General features: G+C 56.2%; 1 protein-coding gene across 10 annotated transcripts in view; it reads left to right on the top strand.

The window, feature by feature from the left end:
- The first annotated feature begins 489 nt into the window (after window positions 1–489).
- The window catches only part of AHDC1 (AT-hook DNA binding motif containing 1), a 70,904-nt gene continuing 47,332 nt past the window's right edge, over window positions 490–24,061 (top strand). For 7 of the 10 annotated variants that reach the window (XM_032301024.1, XM_032301020.1, XM_032301022.1 and 4 more), the window contains exons 1-2: window positions 591–966; window positions 1,199–1,296. The gene's annotated coding sequence lies outside the window, so the exon portion shown is untranslated. Of the gene's footprint in view, window positions 537–590; window positions 967–1,198; window positions 1,297–24,061 lie in introns of those variants that run through there. The other 3 variants (XM_032301018.1, XM_032301021.1, XM_032301016.1) reach the window with 3 other exon arrangements.

The following is a 24,061-nucleotide window of genomic DNA, read 5'->3' as shown; positions in this document are numbered from 1 at the left end:
GAGGCGGCGCTGGGTTTCCACCGCTCCCCCATCCCCCGCCTCCAGCAGCCCTCCCGCCAGAAATACTTGCGCTTGTCTCAGTGAGAAACCTTTTCAGGAAAGGAGAACGTCTCCAGAATGAGAGAGCCGTTCCTCTCCTCTGTCCTCTCCCCACTCCCATTTAATTGGGACGCCCCAGAAAGTCGCAGCCCCTTTGGCTAATCCCCTGGTTCCCTATTCCACTCCCATCCCACTCTCAGACCCCGCCCCTTCACTCCCACCCGCAACCTCCGCTCGATCCAGAGTGCCCCGGTGAAGACGAGGAACACGGTGACCATTCTTAATCCTTGGGGAGGACCGGCGCCCGTTGGTAAACGAGGACGCGCCCCAGCCAGAAGCGCCCCCGGCGCAGGGTCCCCGGGGCTCCGGGCCGCGCCGTCGGAGCAGCCCGCGCGGCCCCGCCCTCCCCGCGCGCGGAGCGGCCGGGGCGGGGACTACAAGTCCCGGCGTGCCGCGCGCGCGCTCCCCCCTGGGGTTCCGGATGGTGAGCGGCGAAGGTAAGGCGAGCTCGCAGAGGCAGCGGCGGCGGCGGCGGAGACGGAGAGAGGCAGGCAGGCAGGGCGAGGGCGAGAGACGGAGGGAGGGAGCGAGCGAGGCGGACCAGACAGACAGACAGGCGGGCGGGCGGGCACAGCGAGCCACCCGCCAGGCTGCGCTCAGCCCCGCTCGCAGCGGAGAGAGCAGAAGGCAGGAGGAGGGAGGGGAGGAGGGGGAGGGAGGGAGAGAGGGAATCCAGCTACCACCACCCAAAGCCAGCGTCTGCTTTCTGTCCTCATTTCCTTTTCCCACCCAGCTTGGAGAGCAGAGAAAGGCAGAGAGCGAGAAATAGAGACAGCCTGAGAGACAGACAGACAGCCAGAGAGAGCGGGAGGGAGGAGGGCGGAGGAGGAGGAGCAGGAGGACTACGCGGGGCGCGTTCCCTCCCAGGTTTGCAATTGGGGGGGTGGGGGCGGGGGTGTCCAGGGCTGAGAGAGTGTGTGCGCGGAGGGGGGGCGAGGGGGGCGCAGAGAGAGCGAAGGAGTGATCGAGGTGGGGGGACGCCGCGGGAGCGGGGGGCCGTGTCCAGCGGAGTTAGCGGCGGAGAATGTGAGCCGAGGCGCGAGCCATGCTGTCAGCGACGGCGGGCAGCTCAGGGCTCCTCCACGACTCCTCTTCTCAGCAGCCGGGCGCCCGCGTCGCTGCCACCGCCGGAAGACAGACGCCCCCCAAAACCCCTCGCCTGGCTCGGACCCACGGAGCCGGCAGCCCAGCACTCCGGTGAGTGGCGCCTCCTCCCCAGTGCCAGACCCCCGCTGGGGACCGGCCGGCCGGGCTCTTTTGTGCAGCGCACGGGGGAGGGGGGGGCGCGTCCCCCGGTCCGGTCCGCTGGACCCGGTGGCTGCGGTGCCCGCGGTACGATCGGTCTTTGTTTCCACCGGGGCCCGCGGCTCGGCTGGGCTCGGCTCGAAGCCTGGCAGGCAGCGCCGGGAAGGGGGAGGGGGAGGTGGACGGGGAGGGGGGGCGGAGTGGGGGGGTTCTCGGGTTTCCTGGCCGCCCCGCGGCTCCCCCGGCTCGGGGGCGAGGTGCGCGCCCAGCGCTGCCGCTCGCCCCCTCCTCCTTCCCCCTCCCTCCGCCTTTGGATTTAAAACTGCAATTTGCTCTCCAGCTTGCTGAGAATGTGGGGGGGGGGAATGAAGGGGGGACCGTGGGAGCGGAGAACAAGGCTGGATTTTAGGATCGGCGCTGGGAAAAGGGGAGACTGCGGAGGGAGGAGCCCCTCCCCTCCAACCCCCAAATCCCGGCCTCTCCGGGAGTTGAGGGGCGGGGACCTAATGACCCAGAGGGGGTGTGGGGCGGAGGAGGGATTTGGGGGTGGCTAGGGCTGGAGGGGTTGGGCCGCGTGCCCGGTTACCTGGCGAACAAAGTCGGCTCACTTTTGCATAAATAAATAAATAATCGCCTATCAATGCGTTTCCTCTAGGGCTCTGATTGAATCGGCCCCCTCTTCCCCAGGGGGTGGGGTGCTGAGTGACAGCTGTCAGCCCCCTAGGCAGGGAGCTGGGGTTGAATTGCTGAATCTCTGCTCGCTGGTTGAGGGCGCCTTTCCCTGCTGGGTCTGGGTCCCCGGGCAGAGCCAGAGGGGCAGGGGGCTGGCTCTGAGTCTAGGAAATAACCTTGTTTCCTGTTCTACAGGAAAAGGGACAGCAACCCAGAGTTTGGGGGCTGGGGATGAGGACTGATGGGAGCTTGGGGGGGGGGTTCCCCAGCAGCCTGACCCCCCAGCCTCCTGCCAGGCTAAGAGGCCAGCTGAGGGAGGAAGGATGTGGGCCTTGCTGGCCGGAGGCGGGAGCTGGGGCTGTCCCTGAGGCGGGCAGCGGGCACAGAGCGGGAGGAGGGAGAGAGAGAAGCGGGGGCGGGAATTCTCTACCGCAGACCCTGGGGGCCAGGGCCAGATGTGGAGGGGTGGGGAGTCTCCCCTCCCTCCCAGCTTGGGGGCCCTGGGGCTGAGCTGGGAGGGGCTGAGCCTGGTGCCCTCGGTTCTGTACCGGTGCCTGACTGGCAGGGCCAGCTGAATTTGGGCCCAGGCGTCACCCTGGGAGGCAGGGCCGGACTGCACCAGCCTGGTCCCTGAGCACAAGGAGGGACCCTTGGGGGCCCTGTGCCTGTCTGGCTGGGCAGGCGTTTCCCGCCGGACCAGTTGGTGTCAGGCGGGACTTGGCCCCAGCTCCCTGGGCAGAGCTCAGGGTGTGAGGACAAGCTTTGCCTCCGGGTCAGGGTGGCCACATTTTGTCCGCTGCTGCTGTCGCCGCTGGCTGGGCGGGGGCATGTGCCCGGGCCTGGGCAGAGTCCTGCCAGGGGCATTTGGGGTGTTTCTATTGTTGGCTTGTTCCTGTTCCGTGTGGCCCAGTGTGTGTGTGGCTGTGTGAGCTGGGGCTGTAAGCGAAAGATTACCAGTCTGTCCCTCAAGCTGGGGGTGGGGGGGGGCAGGCAGGCTGGGTTGTGGGGGGACCCCCCAGGTGGCATATGCATGCTGCTTGCCATCTCCCTCCTTTGAGCAGATGTATATTTATTTTTATAGTAATGGAAAATCAAACTGGATAGTAAGTTGAATTCATTTTTTTTTCTCCTGCTGTGTCAATAGTTGGAGTAATCCCCAGAGACTGGTGAACTTCTGGCCCCAGAGCTCCCACTCTTCAGGGGTTGCAAAGAACAGTGAGGGCATGAGCTTTGGGGAACCAGTGGGCACCGGCTCAAACCAATGACTTGTCCTTCATCTGGCTTTGGGGCAGATGCCCAGGTGGGCAGGCATTGCCCCTTCCCCAGGAATGCCCCCCTCCCGCCCCCTCCACCATCCCAAGGTGTATTCTGGCCTTTCTAGTCTGGTCAGTGCCTAAACTGTGCCCGAGCCCTCAGGGGCATTCCCCTGGTGGGCTCTCTCCTCCGCCTGGGCTCCCAGCCCACGTGCCGATATTTATTTTCTGTAGTAAAATCCATTTTTAATGCCGTTACTTTTGAAATAATATAGAGAGAAACAAATGTGATGTGTTTAAGTTGCCCTCTGTGAGTTTTTAATGTGATCTATGGCTGAGGTAGTGATGGAAGGAGCTGTTGGGCTTGGGGAAATTTGGTGTCATAAAGAAAAAGGGCTTGCTGTTTATTATTGTTGCTGGGCTGGGGGGTCTGGAACAGGGTTGTGGGGGCAGGGAGCCCCCTACCACCCTCAGGCGCTGTGAATGGACAGCGTAGCTTCTCAGTTTCCATGCATGAGGGCTCTGGGATTATTTTGCATTGCTCCCCAGCCCTTGATGGGGCCTTTGGGGAAGGGGTTTGGGAGCCAGGGGGCTTTGTTACCCCCACTACAAGTGCTTAGATCTTGGCTGGGAGGCCTCTGGAACCCCCTGCTGAGCTAAGTGGAGGTGTATGGTAGGGAGGTTGGACTTGGATTCAAAAGGAGATGAAAAGATGGGGTCTCCACCTAGTTGCTGTGGTTGTGCTGGAGGCTTGAGGGCAGACTGTCCCTGGCAGAAGACATTTGGGTAGGGGGAGCTGTTCTGGACTGGCAGAGCCCCAGAGGGACACTGCTTATTCGCCAATCAGCCTGGAGCACTGACTTTGAACCACTCCCTCCTCTATGGCTCTGTTCCCCATTGGACAGGGGCTTCCTCCAGGCAAACCTGATCTCCCTCATTTCCCCCATCTCCTTTCCCACCCCCAGGTCAACTTCATCTTTTTTTTTTTTTTTTTTTTGTTTGTAGAACACAGAGCTCTGTGTCTGATGCCAGCCACCCAAGACTAGAGGGTGCCATGCCTGTGTACCAGATGCCCAGGCCCTTCTGGTCTGGCTTGGTGAGGTCAAGCAGACTCACTATTATGGGATGGAGTCCAGCTCTGTCTCTGGGTCCCCTAGGTCTCTTGGGACAGAGAGGGGAGGCAGAAGCCAGGATGAAGTGGAGCTGGGGACTTATGGGAGGAAGCAAGGGTAACATTGTTGCTAATGCCAGCATATGGGCCCCCCCAGAGAGGGGGACAGGGGACGGGGGCATGGGGAGGAGAGAGACCCACAGCCACATGCATGGTGAGGAGAGAGAAAGATGGAGACCAAAGCCAGTGATGAGAGAGTGAGAGAACAGACAAGAAGAGACAGGATTACAGCCCCTGGAGGTGGGGGCCGGGGACCAAGAAAGCCTGGGAATATGCCACTCCCCTCCCTGTAGCCAGAGAGGAGGCAGCACGGAGGGCTTTTCGCCCAAGATGAGATGCTGGGGTTGTTTTTGGAGGAGAGACAAGGAGATGTTTGGGGATAGGGAGGGGGACAGGTAGAAGAGAGGGAAAGACTCTCCCAGGAGGTGGGAGAATGGGGAGACAGAGGGATTCCAGAGTTTTCAACCAATGCTTCTAGCCCCAGGGTAGCATCTCCCCTCTGCCCTCCCCAAATGTCTGGAACAGAGCTGAGCTTTTCTTGGGACCTGGGGGGGCGTGGCCTGCGGCAGGTACAGCACCCTACAGGTTGTCAGGTGCTCTGTGCCAAAAGACATCCAGGTTATAAAAGTGGGAAACATTAGGGTCCCAGAGATGCCAGGAGCATCATCCAGTTGGATGCCCCCCACTTGTTTGAAAGCCAAGTCTAGGGAAAGGAACCCCTTGCCTAGGGTCACGGATACCTTTGGCAAGGCCAGCCTGGGACCTGGCTATTTGCACTCCACCTCATTGTAGTTAGAGAATTAGAACAGCTGCAGGGGGCCTCCTGGGTACGGAGAGGGGGGCTGGAGCCTGGGGAGAGAAGCAGGCGGGCACCCTTGTGGCCAGAGCCCCCCCCAGGGGAGGGGGAGGCGCCGCTGCTGCCGGGAGAGAGAAGGAGGGAGGAGAGAGAGGAGGGGAAACAGTGAGTCAGGCTTCTAAGAGCTGAGGATGAGAGAGCCAGAGCTGGGAGGGAGAGGGCAGGGAGGGCTGCTCAGAAGGGGGGAGAGGGAGGGGGCCCAGCCAGGGGCAAAAAGAGCTTGAGAGGGAGGGAGCCAGCCCCTGGTCCTGGCCCTGGCCCTGGCCCAGTGGTAGGGCTGTGTGGAGGGTGCAGCCAATATGGACTTTGCCCGTGGTAGGTCAGGAAGGAACCCGAGTCTGCCCCTGCAGCATCTCTTTCTTCTTTCCTCATTTGTGATCCTACCCCAGGGTCTCAGGAGGGACAACGGTGTCCTCCCATCCCGTCCGCTTGGGCCTCAGTTTCCCCATCCATTGTGGGATTTGGACTGTGAGCTATTGGAGAGGGAGTGGGGGACAGAGACAGAATAACCAGGAAGAATGTTGAGGGATGCTGTCTGAAGCTGCTGGCTTTGTGCTGGGAGTGCTGGTCTCTGCGTTCATGTCATGACAGCAGGTGCTGGTGTTGAGGGGTGTGCAGGCCGTGAGCACTGGGATGCCCTGTATGTGTGTGTGAGGTGCTAGGCTCAGGATGGCCAGTGCCTAGACAGGGCCAGGGTCACCACATGCCCAAAACCAGCTTCCACTTTTGTGGAGGTGATGCTAGTGTGATCCCCCCCATGTCCCTATGGGTAGATGGAGGTGGGAATGTCCCCAGTGGAGCTGGCAAGAACAGCCCCTCAGGCCTGAAACTGGGACCAGAGCAGGAGGGGTCCCCAGGGACTGCCTGGAAGGGATGAGGGAACGAGCCCCCACTCCAGCTCAGCTGACGGGAAGCCCTGGCTCCCAGCCCCTCCTTCCCCAAGGCCTGGTCTCTCTTGGCCCCTCCCTCCTGGATCCTGGATCCCAGCATCTCTTCCATTGGCCAAGGGATGAGGAAGGTGGGCAATGAGGATCCCTCTCCTGTAGGGCCTGGCTCTGAGGGCAATGGTGAAGTGAGGGTAAAGTGAGGCCCTGTCTGCCCTCAGCCCCCTCCACCACACACACAGGCTCAACTGCTGTGAGGCCCTGTTTTCTGTCCTCTTTCTGCACTGGGGTCCTTGGCCTGGGAGCCTAGGGGAGGGGCCGCTTCTGCAGCTGGCTGGTCCCGAACTCCCAGTTCAGCCCAGCTGCTATTGAAGCTTCCAGAAGCTGCAGCTCTGCACCCCCCACTCACACCCTCAGAGCCAGGAGAGGCCTTGCTGACCTGGGGGAGGGTGCCTTGGGGAGCGAGTGGGCACCCTTGGAAGGACTAACACAGACAGCCAGACAGATGGGTGGTGGAACAGATGGACAGAGACACCCACACACAGACAGACGGAGAGAGACGGACAGATGGACTGGGACAGGGAGAGACGGACAGACAGAGGTGCTGGCAGAGAGAGGAGGAGGCAGAAAAATGGAAGACATAGACTCAGAGACAAGAAAGGAGACAGGGTTACTGAGATGGAGGAGAGAGATGGGGAGGCTGAGAGACAGGAAGAGATAAAGAAAGGGGGAAACCCAGACAGAGAGAGAGAGGGAGGAAGAGGGAGGGAGGAGACTGGAGGCTACAAACCACAAACAGGGATTTGATGAGAATCTGGAAGGTGTTTTCTCCCTCTTCCCTCCCCAAACCCCCAGGCCAGCCAAGTCTCCATTCCTTCCACCCCCGGCTCAGTTTCCAGCTGCTAAAGAGGTCAGGGAGAAAGAGCAAGCAAGAGAGAGAAGCCGCCCAGAGCCCCTTGCTCCCTGCTCCTCTTTTCGTAGGGGGAGGGGCTGCTGAGAGGCCAGCAGCCCTGACTCCTCTCCTGTCTTGGGAAATACCCCCTCACACTGACCACTCACCTGAGGGATGTCCCTTATATAAACGCAGCCCCCATGGTCACACCTGTCTACATAGACCCTGCGTCTCTCTCTCCCTGTCTCTCACACACACACACATTTGTGACATGTAAATCTTCACCCTCACACTCATTCTGCATCTCACGGACATAACTGGCGAACACGCACCTGTGCTTCCTTACCCGTACAGGTGTCGACTCACAGGCCCTGTCATGGGTCTCAGGACATGCTATCACACATACACACAGAGTCACACCCTCACACATACAGTGGCAGTCACACCAGAGCACAGAGAGCCTCCTGCCCACCCGCCTGCACCTGTACTCTGACCCAGCTGGCAGGGTGGGGAGGCAGAAGGCCCTCTCAGTTGGTGGGAGCTCTTCTGGGAAGCTTCAGGACCTGGCCTGGACACAGAAACGCCCAGAGGGTTGGGTAGTGGGAAAGCTGTCACAAAGGTGGCGAGGCGTGCGTGCACAAACATGTGCTTGCGTGTGCAGGTCTAAGGGATGGCGAATGTCATCATGGAGTGAGAGAGACTGAGCGTGTGTGAGACAGGATACAGTGCGCCAGGGAACTCCAAGGTGTGTGGAGTGTGTGGATGCATGTGTGGATGCATGTTTATGTGATAAGTGTGGGTGTAAGATGGGTGTGTGTAACTGCACAGGTTTTGCCGAGTGGGGTATGTGTGGTGGTACATATACAAAGGTCTAAGGGCATGGGGCGAACCGCACGTGTGAGGGTGCAGTGGCAGGCAGGCCTGTGGGAGGTGTTTGTGTGTGAGTGTAGGGCTGTGCAGATAGGAGGCTATAGTTCAGGTGTGAGGCGGGGAGCCTTTGCCTGGGTTGGAGCGAGGCCTGAGTGCTACCTGAACAGAAACATCCGGCACAGCATGTGGGAAGGGGCCCCTGGCCTGCAAGTTGGGCACTGACCCACACAGATGCACAAGGACATACCCGCCCTTGTCCTCCCTCTTCCTCTCTCCTGGCGTCAGTGGTTTTTAAAGGAGCCTCCGTGAGGACTATTCGCTGTGCCGTTCCCCCGCCCCCAGCCTGTGTCTCTTCAAACACAGCGATGCCCTCCAGGCAGCTTTGTGGAGGCTCCTGCCTCGACCATCTGAAGGCAGATGGGTGGGCTTGGATCTGCTGCTGCCCCCCAGGGAGCGAGGAGGCAGCTTTGCTCCTTGGGCCTGGGCACAGGCAGAGACAGATGGACTGCCTGTCTCCACACCCCCGCACAGGCACCCCGTAGCATAGGGGTTCTAGCAGGTAGCCCCCAGTTAGGCCCTGGAGCAAAGGCCAGGATTCTGTCCTTCATTTTCCCAGAGGGGCATCCCCCGCAACACACACACACCCTGCAGCCCCATCACCTCTCTGAGGCACAGGGACTCAATTACAGCTCTCAACACCTTCTAAATAGACAACTGCCCCACATACGTACTCACAGCTCCAACACCTCTAAAACACAACTGCTCCACCTACAACACCCAGCCCACACACTTCCACAAACACACAGCCACTCTACATACAGACACCCCCCGACATCCAGCTACCCCCAACACACCTCGAACACACAACCACCACATGCTTACCCCCACACCTGCAGCACCTCCCCAGACACCAGGAGCGCGGGCACCGCCCTCACACCTCCCCAGGCATGAACGATAGCCCTGAGATCAGAGGCCCATTCTTCCCTTCCCACATACAGAGGGACCTCAGGTCTCTAACGCCTCCCCAGACCCTTGCAGGTACCCAGTTAAAGTCCCAGTAACCTTTCCAGAGACACTCCGCAGCGCCTCCCCAAACCACATGCATCCTCCACCAGCCACAGCCTCTTTCCAGGCACTGTTCACAGCCCAAGTACTTCACCAAAACCCAGATTTTCATGACCTCCCAATACATCCCTAAACACTCCAACACAGACACACAGACACACAGACACACAGACACACACACACACACACACACACACACACACAGAGCTACTGCACCCTAAGCATATCAACCCCCTATCCAACCACAGTACTTTGCCAGATACACCCAGAAACCCAGCTACAGCCCTGCTACCTTCCCACAGACTCAGGCCCTCAGTCCTGACACCGCCCCAGACACACATGCTCTGCCCACAGCCCCAGCATTTCTCCCAGCTATAGCTCAGCACTTCCCCAAATGCCGGCATCGTCCCCTATACCCTTCCTCACATACAACCTCCCCCTGCAACACACATACACTCACTGCTTCTAACACCCACTCAAACAAGAACACCCTCTGTAGCCACAATATTCGCCTCAAACACACAGAGGCCTGGCTTTGGTTCTAGTATATCTCCAAACAGATCAGGCCCGAAGTTTCTAATACCTCCTGAAGCTTGCGCGGGCACATGTGCACACTGCCCCCCGGATCCCAACACCTCCTCGACAGGCAGTCCTCGTGGTCTGGCCCCTCCACTCCCCAGACAGTCTCAGCCCCAGCGTTTCCTCAGCCACCTAAGGGCCAAGGGACACCCCTACACCCCTCCAAACACCCTGACACCACACTTATACACAAAGACACACAGCCTCAGCGAGTCACAACCCTGCACCCATTCTGTGCTCCACCTGCACCCCACGGCACCCTGTCACATACCCCGCCTAATTCTTCTGCAGCCCTCACTCCCACCATTTGCACATTCCAGCACACCCTCTCCCCCACCTTGTTCCCCTAGACAGCATCAGCCTGTCACACATTGCTCACTCTTGTGTGCTCTCTGTCTGATGCCCAGGCCTCCCCCTCTTCCCAGAGCCTCCTCTGCCTGGGGAGGCATCTCCACCCATTCATCGCCCCAGGCCTTTCATTCCTGGACAGTGAGGCTGGACATCTGGTTCAAAGCTGCCCCACCCAAGACCCTGTGCTCTGGGTACCCTGGCCTGGGCTTGAAGGTTTGGGGCCCCTTTCGATGGGGGCAGAGCCCCTTGGCACCTGGTCACCCTGGTCTCTCAGCCAGGAACTCTCATTACCCAGCTCTACCCTGGTTCTGGCATGTATTTGGGGAGGGGGGGAGTAGGCAGGGGGATTTGCCCCCAGCCTACACTTTTTCAACTGCTTGCCAAATCACTGCCCCCCCCCCCAACCCTTTGGCTCACCTGAGAGGGACATGGGGCCTGGGGCTTCAGGGAGAGGGATGGGGAAGGTGCTGGGTTGACACACTCCCCCCACCCCCCAATCCAGGCTGCAGGGCTTGGTCTCCCTGGGAGTCAGTTCCGACAGTGAAGGTTACTTTACTAGATGCATGATTTTAAACGGAATCTCCACCATCTGTTCCACCCCCTAATTACAGATGCACAGAATCCGCCTCAGAGGGCAGCATGAGGGGAGTGATTTAGAGGCTGAGCTGCTTCTGCCTGCATTAGGGCTGGGGAGATGGGGGGCTCTGGGTATTGCTCACAGCCCCCCAATCCCTCCTCTTTCCCAGGGGTCCCTTGTGCCTCCTCTCTTTCTAAGGGAAAGCTCACAGAAGGGCCCCACTGAAGAGGAAGCAACTGTGGTGCTATGGGAAGGGTCCCCAAGACATTGCCTGTGTCCCAGTCCAGCAGGTCCTGGGATGCAGGCTCCATTAGGGCCTTAAAAAATTCAGTGAATCGATTCCTGCCTGCCTCTTGTGCCCTGGGGAGCCACAGGCACTGGCTTAGCCCAGCTGTCTGCCCACCCTTGGGGGAAGCAGGGATTGGTGAGATAGGGAGGGGGTCAGAACAGAGGTGGGGCAGCCAGTTCTGGCAGCAAAGCCCACGGGCAGGCATGCCAAGACCCACCAGGGGTGTTTGCACATACGTGCCCGGCCACCTTGGCACAGCTGACCCCAGCTGGAGCCGCGGCTGTGGGACCAAGGCAACACCAAGGGCCAGAGGGAATGGGCCAGGGCCCGGGCCTTAGAGGGTTCTGAGGGACACAGGGCTACACCCCAAGGATGCATCCATCTTTGCCCGTGGGCACCAGGACCTGGGTCCCAGCCTGCCTGGGGGTAGTAGTGGTGGTGGCGGCAGCAGTGGGCACACTGCGGTAGACTCTGGAGCATTCACTGCGGGGAGAGAGGGAGAGAGGTTGGGCTGGAGGAATTTTAAAGATTGCTGCAGGCAGGAGGGTCTCTGGAACCCTGTGGAGCGGGCAGTCATGCAGAAGTAATCCTATCGCTGCCTGCCTGGAGGAGTGGAGGGGGAGGGGAGAGACGAAGCTGCTCCCCTTTCCCCACCTTAGCCCCTGCCCCAGCCAGCCCTGGAGGGAGCCCGGGACCCTAGGGGCCTTCCCTGAGGAGGCACCGTGTCTTCTCCGTTCTACCGAGGCCTGTGCCCCCTGGAGGGGCAGCACCGCAGCTGTTGCTCAGCTCCTTGCTCTGGGTTTTATAAATAATGCAGCTTGGAGGTGGGGCCAACTCTGCCCCTGGTCACCTTGGGTCACCTAATGTGGCGCCTCCAGCTGGCAGTCCTTTGGCAGAAGCCCTTTCCTGTCCAGCCTGCGCCTCTTCGTCTGCTGTGTGAGCTTGGGCCAGAGGCCCGGCCTCTCTGAGCTGGGCCGGAGGTAGAGGAGTGTGGAAGAACCCAGAAACCCCAGTCCTTTCGTCCCACCCCCAGCCCTCACAGGTTAACTGGCAGCCGGCTCAGCCAATCCAGGCTGGAGACGGATGGCCTGTCTACAGGAGCCTCCTCCGTTCCGGCCCCTCCATTTTGCAGATGGAGTAACCGAGTCCAGAGGGGCGGAAGGGTGGTCAAGGCCAGCCAGCTGAGAAGCCCCCTCCTTCCTGCCTCATTCTGCTGTCACTCAGGCTCTTCTCAGCCTCAGCTCAGCTAAGAGCAGGGCCTGGGGGGGGTAGGGCGGGGGATGTTTGGGAAAGTGGTTGCGGCTTGAGAGGTTGCCATGGCGATGCTGCAGGATGCCGAGCTGAAGTGGGGGTCCCACAGGGTCTCTGGGGCCCCCAGCTCCGCACCCCTGTGGTCTTCTCCTCCCCATCTCCTGTCCCCCACCCAGATGTCTGTCAGGCGGCTCCGATGACAGGCTGGGTGGGTGACAGGTGGTGCAGGTGATGGGCTGGGTGGGTGATGAGCTGGGTGGGTGACAGGTGGTGCGGGTGCGAGGCAGGCAGGTGACAAGCTGGGTGGTGACGGGCTCTGCGGATGACAGGCAGGGGGTGTGGTTGGCGAGGATGCTGTCTCCTGGCTGGTGGCCTGTTGCAGCCCCTACCCTCATGCGTGTGCACATACACAGACTCTGGGCTCAGAGCTTGGGGCTAAGATACTAATGAGGCTTATTACGAGTGGAGGGGCAGGTGCCCAGGCTCACTAATGAGAGGCCTTTAACGAATAGGGGAGACAGCTGGGGGGCTTCGAGGACTTGGGCTGGCCCTCCTGGGCTGAGACCCTGGGGTTCCTGACCCGGCTCAAGGATAAAGCTGGCGTCACCCTCCAGCCAGGTCAGAGATCCCTCTTCCCCCCTCTCCCTGGCCACTGGATTTATGTCAATACTAACCACGATGATGATAACTACCATTGTTCAAGCGCTTATTATGTGACAGGCACTGTGCCAAGGCCTTCACATGCATTTTCTCATTTCAACTCAATAGTCCTAGCGGGGAGGCACTATTGCCCCATTTTACAGATGGGGAATCTGAGGCTGAGAAAAGGCGCAGGACTTAATATAACAAGTTACCAGTGCAGGTAGGACATTACTAATCCAGGTCTTTTTGTCCCCAGAGCACATGCTCTTAACCACCCCACCAGTAAAACTCAGGTCTTGGTGCAGACTCCAGACCCTTTCTCAGGGACTGGCAAATGGGCATATGGTGGAGGGACGATCACCATAAACTCTTCAGCTCTGACTCAGATGGCTTTGAGGACTCCTCCAGGTAGCTGCTGTGACTACCCCATCTGGGCCACATTCTGGAGAGAGGGCAGGGCTTAATGCTAAGGGGGGCTGAGCCCAAAGGGGGTTACCTGGGATATCTGAGCCACTTCCTGCATTGTGTAGTGGGGAGGCTGAGGCCCAGAGAGGAGCAGTCACCGCCCAAGGTCACACACCCTGCGAGCTGTAGGGCCCCCATGGGATCTCCGTCTCCTGGCCTCTTGAAAGGGTAGGGCTGGGTGTGGTGCCAGAGCTGGGAGGCTACCTCCTCCTGGGCCCCACCCACCAGCCTAGTTTCCTCTCTGGATGTGAGCCCCTAGCTTCCGGGAGGGTGCAGGGGTCTGTTGGCAGGCTCCTTAGGGCCATGCCCCCTCCCCATCGATCCAAGCCCCTAGTGTCAGTTATGCCCCTCCCTTTGAAACCCACTGGGGTGGAAACTCCCTGGCAACCGCTGATGGATGGGTTAGGGCCTTGACATTGGCCTGGGGCCACAGCATGGCCCTGGAGGGACCAGGCTGGGGCTTCGGGGAAGGGGGGACGTTGGAGGGGAATTTAAGGGAGAAGAATTAGGCTCATAAATCATGGAGAATCTCGTTTTTCCTCCTCAACCTTAATCTCTTACCAAACCTGCTCTCCAGCTGCTCATGCAAGGTGTTGGGGGTTGAGGGAGCCCACCAGCCCATTCCTCACTCCCTCTAACTGATGCTCATCCCCTCTGGAAATTGCACCCTCCCACTGGAAAGAAAGAGTTGCAGCCACTATTGCTAGGCAGCATTAAGACAAATCCTGATGACTAGATTTTGTCCCTGACTCATTGTGATGGGTAGGGTGGAGGGCTTCACTGCCTCAGTTTCCCCAACTTGGGGCCTTAAATCCTCTTGTGGTGGCTGTCAGCTCAGCCAGGAAGGAGAGCTAAGACCAAGAGGGATTTAGCAGATGCAGGACACATAGCCTTGTCTTCAGAACCCCCCAAGTCTGAGAGGAGAAGCACAGCCCTACCTTGATAACCCTCGGACTTGGAGGTGAGGTGCGGAACCCAGGCTGAGTGTGTGCTCAGGGGTGGGGCGTGGTGCTGGGTGGCTGGCCTGGGAACACTTTCTTAAGCTAAGGTGGTGGCTTGCCTGGGGGGTGCTGGGGAGCCATCTTTGGTTGGGAGGCAGGGTCCTGGAAGGGTCTGGCTTTCCCACAGGCCCAGGCAACAGTAGGTTGGAGTTGTGGGCCCCCCAACAGCTCTCCAGGGAACCAGTTGCTGCCTGGCCCTAGGGACCCAGGCATCCTGGCGGGTGAGGGCGGGTCTCCAGCAGGCGCCCTGCCAAACCCCGCAGCCTGCTCACCAGGAATCTTGTTGCTGAGAGATGGAAAATCCCGGCCAGGCGGCCTGCAGCTCATCCCTCCCCTCCGGGAGAAGGAGGGGCCCAAAGAGTCCTTCCTGCACCCCCCCATCTCAGGGCAGGGCCCTCCTCAGCAGTAGGTGGGGCAGGGGGCCCAGGACAGGCCTCTAAGGCCCAGTCACATGTCCTGGAGCCCTGCCCAGCCGACAGTGGGCACCAGGGCACTCTGGGGCAGAAAGAGCCTGGTGCAGCAGAGGAGGGGGTGGGGGTGCTGAGGCCAGAAGGGGGCCTGGGTGGGGGCCGGTCCCTGGCCCTGGCCCCACTGGCTTCCCCAGGGCGGAGGGTGAAGAGTTGGTTCTCTTCTTGGACAGGAAGACGAATGATCCCATTATGGGAGCGTGATTTTATTCCACGTGTCACAGAGTCTGAGATTAACTTGCTCACCAGTCTGTGACAAACCCCTCACACCCAACACACACACACAGGCACAGACACACACATATCCTTAGTCTCACAAACACACAGACAGATAAGCATTTCTATACTACAACACATGGCATAGTCTCCCATACAGAAACACAAGCACACACTTACACTTAGATACACCGAGGCCTAGACCCACAGTCTCAAAAGCACAGTGTGCCCTCACACTGAGACCGCATAGACCCATACATGCAAACAGCAGTCCAGCAGGATGCTGGCACCCACTACTTAGACATGCATGGAGTCTAGGACACACTTAGACACCCACAAAACCAGACACTGCCATGCAGACAGGCATAGATCAACAGCCACACACACTGAGACAAAGGCCCAGAAACATACAGACAAAGACAGGCACAAACACACAGCCAGTGGTACTCACACAAGCACAGGCGTGCACAGCCGGACACAGACAAAGACAAAATGAATGCCCAGAGGTTTTACTGTGGACAGATGTAGAGGCGCATTCACATCTGGGCCTCCTCCTCGACCTCCCTGCCTAGGGACATGGTAATCTGGCGCCTGTGGCTCCAGGAAGTACTCTGAGGAATCTTCTGCTCTGTTAGAACCCCCCACCCTGGGCTCAGGGCCAGCCCCCACCTCTGGCACCAGGCCTGTGGTCGAGGCCATGGCAGCCGCACCCTCAGCAGAGCCTTGACACTTCTTACCTACACATTCCCCGCTGGTCACACTCACAGGGACACCATCTCCTCCTGCACATGTTCATGACAGGCCTCCATACGTAGCTTCTCACTCACTCACCCCTCCTTCGTGTGTCCACTCTTGTCTTTCTCAGTCACTCCCTCCTAGCGGAAGTGCACAACCTCCATCACGTACACACACGGCATCCTGTGCACACACAGCCTTCCTCTCGCACACACTCATACATACCCCAGCCTTCGTGGCATGCGTACACAGCCCCCTACAAACACACTCATGTACATGTTTCCATCCTTCCCTGCCTTTTCACACAGGCTAATTCACAAATGCAGCACACACGCGTCTTCACCTCTTCTTGCCCATGTGCGCGCACACACAGAGAGCCTCCCTCACACCATCACTTTCCTTCCTCTGTCTCTCATAAACACTCTTTCTGCCAAGAGTGTGGCCTGCTGCAGATTAGCCCTGACGGTGTTTGTTACTGCTCTTGACCGCATCTTTGCCCTTCCTGGCCTCAGTCTCTCCCTGTTTACCTCCGGCCCTGCCTACTGTGGCCTTGTATTCTTTTGTCATTTCTCTGTTTAGTCAGCAGGTCTATACAGCGCATTCATTGATTCATTCAACAAATATTGACTGAGCATTGATTATGAGTTAAGCCCTGGGGATACTGTGGTGACCAAGATGGACATGAGCCCTTCCCTCACAGAGCTCTCAGTTTTGTGACCAGCCTATTTGTTGCCTTTCTCTTCCAACTGAATTGTAAAGTAACCCTTGATCTTGGATGTTGAGGGATGTATGGGAATTCAGAAGAGGAAACGTGGGAAGGGTGTTCCAAGCAGTGGGAATAGGGTATGCAAAGCCTAGACGTGAATCAAGTGTGTTATGCTGGGAAAATTGAGGGACATTCACAGACCAGAGGAGACGCTGCAAAGAGGGCAGAGGGCAGATGTCATGGTGTGTAGATGCCATGCTTTGGGGCCTGAGTTTTATCCAATGGGCTACAAGGGGTTATGGGAAATATTTGGTGACAGGACCAGGGGAGGGAGAGACCGGAGGCAGGGAGGCTAGTTGAGGGGCTTGGGAAGTGCAGGTGGGAGATGATGGTCCAACTTAGAACTGTGAGTAGGATGGAAAGGAGATTCAGTTAGGGTTAAGGATCAGTGGGGTTCCAATTCCTGAGCTGAATGACCTTAGGAAAGTCACACAACCTCTATGAGCAAGGTTCGTCGTGCAAGGATGGGGCAGTTCAGGTGCTGGGTTTGTAGTAGCTGCTCAATAAATGATAGCCATTATTGTCAGCTATCACTTGGATGTGGGGGGGACATCAGATGAGGAGATTTACTGAGCATCTTCTGAGGGCTGGGTACTGTGCCAGCTGCTGGGGCCCAGACTCTTTTCTTAGGCTCCAGAAAGCTCACCTGATAACCACGTCACACAGACAGCAGAGAGGGAGTCTTTTCCTTCACCTCCACCCCAGAAGCTTAAAGGAAGTCGAGGCAGCACCTGTCAGGGTTCTGGGTGGCTCACCGAGGAGCTGATATCAAGTTGGCTGGTAGAATTTAGGCAGGGAGAAGTTGGGGAAGGAGCTTTCAAGCAGACTATGTGAACAGCAAGCCCGAGGGCAGTAACTGAGGTTGGTTGAGGTCTAACCAGCTGCTGCGGAGGACAGAAGGGAAAGTTGTGGGATGGGCTTATGGAGGCGAGGCCTCAGTGACTAGACTGGGAGGGGACAGCATAGAACTGAGCTGCCCTCTGAAAATCCATTGTTGGAGCAGTGACATGGAACGTACCTCTTAAATAGTCAGCTTCAGGCTCTCCTACTAGGTTATTGGGTGACCACAAACAAAATGCCTTGTCCTCCCCAGCCTCAGTTTTCCCATCTGGGCAATGAGCCGATTAGTCTTGTGTAGGAAGGAATTCTGGCCTCACATCCTAGGGGTTGGTCTAGCCAACTGGGTCAGGCATTTTCTGCCTTGGGATTCTGGGCCTCGACAGTGCTTTCTTCCAAAGCATCCTAAACCAAAGAGTAGAGGAAAGTGAGGGGTCCTCAGAGATGGATGTTGGGGCACTCCAAATGAGGGACCAGAGGCTCAGCACAGAAGAGGGAGGTCTTGCCAAGACCTGACTCCAAGCCCCAGAGGGACCCAGAAGAGAGGGCCAGGGTCCGTCTTTTCTTCTGCCCTGATCTGTGTGGTGGTAGATGTGGACCATGTACTTAGGAGGACCCAGTGCTCAATCCTTGGCCTAGAGGGTGTCAGGACCCTTCCTGCCCACTGACCGGGAAGCAGGGCTTGGATTCCTCCAGGGATAAGAAGCCAGGAGGTCAATCTTGGGGTGGCAGAGCCAGGTGAAAGCCCATGGGTAGCTGGGCTCTGCTGGGTGATATTTGGGGGTTGCCAGGAGTTGTGGTATAAGTTAGGTTTTGGTGACACCCCCCCCCTCCAAGCCCAAGCTGCCCTGGATCCTGGCTTCAAGGGGCCCTTTAAGTGTCTCACCTGTGAGGTGGGGCTGGGAGAGAATTAATTTCCTGTGCTATTTTAATTTTGCTGTATTTAATCTGCTGTTTATTTTAATTAATTAATGATGGGTAATCGCCTATCATAACCTACTGCGGCTGGCTCCTCTTCCTTTTCGAAGGGGTGGAAGGCCAGGCCAGGTGATTGCTGGGTTAGCTGTGGGGGAGATGGAGGTCCTTGGGGTCCTGTCCCTCTCCCCTTCTGCTCCTCTCATCCCAGGGATCCTCCCCACTGGGGTCCTCTCCTCCAACCTCACCTGTGGCCCCTCCTTTCCCTCCCTTTTCTTGCCCAGGTCTGCTTCAGGGTCTTGGAAGTAGGGACTGTGGCAATGAGGAGCCTGACCTGAGGCCCCTGCCTGTCTCCCAGTAAACATTTTGATGTCATAGGATGGTGGTTGGAAGGATGGTGAACTTGCCTTGGATGGTGCTTAGGCACCCTTGGGGAAACTTTTGAAGTAGGGGGGTCAGTTTTTAACAGCAGCCCCTTTCCCCTTCCCTCTCCCTCCCCCACCCCAGTGCCCAAACAGCATGTCCATCCACATTATCAGGCCTGTAGGACACCAGCATGTCCTAGTATCTGTGGACATGTCCGTGGGTATGATTTCAGCTATTAATTAATCCCTAGGACAGACCTCCAGGTGGACGATCCCCTTGTATAGAGGAGATTAATGAGGCTCAGAGAGGCTGAGTAACTTGCCCAAGATCACACAGCAACTAAGCAGTAGGGCCTGAATTCTGGCCACAGTCTGATTGCATGGAAAGAGTTAACAGTGGGAGGGAGGGTAGGGGAAGTGGCTTGGGGATTAGGGTGGGGGGTTTAGGTCAGAAGACTGATTAGGCCAGGAAATGGGGTCGTCTGCCTCTGGAGGATGTGGGGAGGAGGAGTGGGTCCCTGCCACAAGGGGGTTCCCGAAGGTGTGCGGTCTCTGCTACCTCTTCCCATTTCCTTGCGTGTCTTCAATTATCTGTTTGGAACGGGGGCTTGCTTTGTCACTAGCTCTGTACCCTACCACGGGGACCTTTCCATAGCTAGGTGGAGCTCAACTTATTTATTTAACAAACATGTATATAGTGTTTACCATGTCCCAGATACTCTTCTAACTTTTTAAATAGATCTTCACTTCATCATTGTAGCAGCCCTTTTATTAGTGTTCTTGTTTTGTATATCAGAAAACTGAGGCGTAGAAAGGTGAAGTGACTTGCCCAAGGTCACACAGCCAGTATGTGGTGGAGCCACCCTTTGAACTTGGAAGGCTGGAATCCAGAGTCCTTGTTCATTCATTCTTTCTTTTTCTTTTCTTTTCTTTTCTCTTCTTTTTTTTTTTTTTTTTTTTTTTTGAGATAGGGTCTCAGTCCTATCTCCTGGGCTGGAGTGCAGTGGAGTGATCGAGGCTCACTGCAGCCTCGACTTCCCAGTGTCAGGTGATTCTCCTCTTGAGTAGCTGGGACTACCAGCGCATGCTACCACGCCTGCCTAATTTTTTTGTATTTTTAGTAGAGACGGGGTTTTGCCATGTTGCCCTGTTACTGAGTAGCTGGGATTACAGCTGCATGCCAACACACCCAGCTAATTTTTGTATTTTTAGTAGAGATGGGGTTTTGCCATGTTTGCCAGGCTGGTCTCGAACTCCTGACCTCAGGTGATCTGCCCACCTTGGCCTCCCAAAGTGCTGCGATTACAGGTTTGAGCCACCATGCCCAGCCTGCCCTGCCCCCTTGATGCCCTAAGTAGGAGATGGGAGCCCTGAATTCCTGGGAGATAAGGCAACTCTGAGGAGCCTCTAGTCTAGGTCAAAGGGGAGACCTAGCTCTGCCTTTGCCAACACTAAATTTGATAGGGTGATAGGGCAGTCGTGGCCTACAAACCAAGACCTGCGACGGGGGAAACAGGCAGAGTGTCAGGCTGTGCCTCATGGATTCGGAAGCCTCTATGGAGCACAGCTCACCCTGCTACAGTGCTGGCCACCAGTGGGGGATGTGGAAGGGTTGGCCTCAAAGAGCTTGCTGCCCAACTAACTGGAAAAACAAGGAGATACGTGTGGTCAATTCTCAACAGCTGGGTAAAACAATAAGAGAAAACATCGCAAAAAACATCATGTCATTTAAAGAATTTGGGCTTTGAATCCTGTATGTCCTTAGTTACTTAACTCCTCTCTGGGCCTCAGTTTCCTCACCTGTCGATGGGAAATAATAATGGCACTCATAGGGTTTTGTGAGGCTCAAATGAGATAAAACATGAAGGTTTGAGCTCTGGAGCAGGGGCTCAGTGAGCATCCATCTAGATGCTAAATTCCAATACCTGGAGAAAGAAAGGGTCCCTCCCTGGGGTTGGCATCAGAGCAGATCTGGATGGGAATAGTGAGGATGGAATGGGCAGTGAGCAGCCTGGCTTTGGAGTCAGACTGCTTGGGTTTAAATCCCAGCCACCAGAAGTTGCTTTCCCTCTCTGGGCCTTGATTTCCTTGTCTGTAAAATGAGTATAACACTAGTTCTCCTCCCCTCCATAGGGTGTTGTGAGGATTAAATTAGTTAATTAATTTATTCAAAACTAATATCAAGCAACTGCTGGGTGCCAGATATGTTTTCCAGTCACTGCAGATCATCAGGGGTCATGTTAGCAATCTTATTATCTTTTTTTTTTTTTTTTTTTTTGAGACGGAGTTTCCCTCTTGTTACCCAGGCTGGAGTGCAGTGGCGCAATCTTGGCTCACCGCAACCTCCGCCTCCCGGGTTCAGGCAATTCTCCTGCCTCAGCCTCCTGAGTAGCTGGGAGCACGGGCACGCGCCACCATGCCCAGCTGATTTTTTGTATTTTTAGTAGAGACGGGGTTTCACCATGTTGACCAGGATGGTCTCGATCTCTTGACCTCGTGATCCACCTGCCTCAGCCTCCCAAAGTGCTGGGATTACAGGCTTGAGCCACCGCACCCGGCCTAGCAATCTTATTATCTTAATCTGGAAAGGGGACAACTGTTCAGGAAGGAGGCAGAGAGGAGGCTGAAGCCTTTAGAATGGAGATAGGTAACATGATAAGATGCTACAGAAATAATCATGGGCTGATACTTAGTGAGTGTTTACTAAGTGCCAGGCACATTTGGTCCTGAGGCAGGTACTCATAGTAACCTGATTTCACAGATAGGAGTCAGGTTCAGAGAGGTACAGTGACATGCCCAAGGAAATACAGCTAATAGGGAGAGGGTGGAGCTGCAGTTTGAGAGACTAAAAAGCCAGACTATTAATCAAAAAGCTTTAAACCTGATTAAGAGATGAGTTAGGGGTGAGGGCATTGATCCAGCAGAGGAAGGAGGCTGGCCAGGAGAGGAACAGGGGGAATAGAAAGGAAGGACAGAGGTAGGCAAGGCCTTCAACGTCAAGAAACAATTAGAGAGTGAACCAAATCAAGATACACTCCCCAGATGGGTTTTCCCAGCAATAAACAAGACATGAGCTCAGGGAAGAGAGCAAGTGAAGTCTGGAGGGAGGGCTTCCCGGAAGAGGTGAATCTTGAGAAATGGGTGGTTGAAAGAGATGGGGGAGCCAGAGCATTCCAGGCAGGGTCCAGGGCACCAGCAAAGCGCCTGAGGTGAGAATGAACAGCCGCTGGGGGCTGAGAGGTGGAAGGAAATGGCTGAGTGAGATCAGGATGAGGATTGGGAGGGCTGGTGGCCTCCGGGGCATAGGGAGGGTGACAGATTTGAGAGGCTTAGCTAAGGTAGAAATAGAAATAAACCCCCATCTGGACAGAAACTTCAGCATAGTGATCAAGAAGGCAGGCTCTGCAGTCCACTCCTAGCTAGGTTGCTTCCCACTATGTAACCAGGGCAAGTCAACATAACATCACATCTCCAAAACAAGGGGTCATCAAAGTACCTGCCCCCTCCGATGAGATGCTCTGTGAGGAGTGCTTAGCACAGTGCCTGGCATGCAGTAAAGACCTGACTCATGCATTCATTCCTTAACCATCACATGCACACTTGATGTCAGGCACTTTTCTAGTACACACACAGTGAACAAAACAGACATAAATCCCTGCCCTCAAGGAGCTTACGTTTAGAGGGTTAAACAGTTAATGTAAAAACAAGTAAAATACATGGTTGTTAAATGGTGATATGTACCAAAGAGGAAAATGAATCAGAGAAGGGGCATCAGGCATGCCCACATTACAGGGTTACTGCAGTTTTACATCAGTGTTCAGATGGAGGCTGTTGTTACTCTTATTTGTATAGTAGGTTTTAGTAGGAAAAACACCTTTTGGTTTACAAGGCAGTTATCCCTCCTCAGAATCAAGTGAGATACAGGTATTGCCATCCCCATTTTTTTTTCTTTTTTTTCGAGATAGAGTTTTGCTCTTATTTCCCAGGTTGGAGTGCAGTGGCACGATCTGGGCTCATCACAACCTCCACCTCCTGGGTTCAAGTGATTCTCCTGCCTCAGCTTCCCATGTAGCTGGGATAACAGGCATGCACCACCAAGCCCAGCTAATTTTGTATTTTTAGTAGAAAGGGTTTCTCTATGTTGGTCAGGCTGGTCTCGAACTCCTGACCTCAGGTGATCCACCCACCTCAGCCTCCCAAAGTGCTGGGATTACAGGCATAAGCCACTGCGCCCAGCCAACCATCCCCATTTTATAGATAAAGACACTGTGGCTTGAAGACAACAATCTGAATCTGACTGAGCCAGGAGTCATGACTTAGAGGACAGTGCTATACCTGCTAACTCGCTGTGGGATTCACTATTCCGTTCCTGAAAGTCTAGAGGACAGATGAAAAGAGATGGGAATTAGAGGGGCATGGGCAGTGCCGAGGTGGGTCAATGTCCAGGGATGGAGCTGCACTAGAGAGCAGGGGCAAGACGCCTATTTCCGAGAGTCAAGCCTGGCCAGCTTCTGCTGGCCTAGCGAAATCAGGGTGAGTTCAGAGGTTGGCTGGACCCAGAGGCAATCCCAAGGGCAGAGCAGGGGAGGCCTGAGACACTGTGTGATTGAGCAAAGGGGCAGAATCTTTCCAGAACAGAGTGAGTGTGTGGGTGGTGTTAAGACTCAGGAGAGTGGAAGAGAGGAGAGGAAGAAGTCAGCCCCACTGACCAGATGAGAGGGAACAGTCAGAAGGCTGTTGGGGCCAGAGCTGGCTCTGAAGGCCCTTGAATGTCGGTCTAAAGACCTCGGCCTTGATGTTGTCGTCAGCAATAGGGAGCTATTAAAGGTTTCAGGGCAGAGACACAGTGTCATGAGAATGGGATTTGAGAAAGATGTAGCTGGCACGAGCTGGCAATTCAGTGGAGGCGACTGGAGGTGGGAAGCCCACTGGGAGGCCTCACGGCCAAGCAGGTGAGAAATGATGAGGTCAGATCAGAGAGACCACTTGAACTGGTGAAAGGAGATGATTCTCCTGGCTTCTGGCCTTGGATCTGCCTGGATTTTCTGAGAGTCCCTTCTTTATTATGTGCCTCTATTTTCCCATTTGGATTGAACTAAAGCATGCCTGCCTTGTTTGTTGTTGTTGTTGTTGTTACCATTTTGGCTAAGGACCTATTTTGAGAAGATGATGAGAGCTAGGGGCTTTTCTCTCCAGAAAACAAAACCAAACCAGTTTTGAGCCTGGGCGACATAAAAAATTAATTAGCCAGGTGTGATGGCACATGCCTGCGGTCCCAGCTACTTCGGAGGCTGAGGTGGGAGGATCGCTTGGGCCTAGGAGATTGAGGCTGCAGTTAGCTATGATCACGCCACTATATTCCAGCCTGGGCTACAGATCGAGATCCTGTCTCAGAAACAAAAACAGGCCCGGTGTGGTGGCTCCCACCTGTAATCCCAGCATTTTGGGAGGCTGAGGCAAGCAGATCACCTGAGGTCAGGAGTTTGAGACCAGCCTGGCCAACATGGTAAAACCCTGTCTCTACTGAAAATATAAAAATTAGCCGGGCATGGTGGTACACACCTGTAATCCTAGCTACTCTGGAGTCTGAGGCAGGAG

The sequence above is a fragment of the Sapajus apella genome, unplaced genomic scaffold (genome assembly GCF_009761245.1).
Source record: "Sapajus apella isolate SASKATOON/1434 unplaced genomic scaffold, GSC_monkey_1.0 scaffold43, whole genome shotgun sequence".
Taxonomy (NCBI): Eukaryota; Metazoa; Chordata; class Mammalia; order Primates; family Cebidae; genus Sapajus; species Sapajus apella.
Note: the sequence above shows the minus strand (reverse complement) of the source record. Positions and strands in the feature narration are given on the sequence as shown.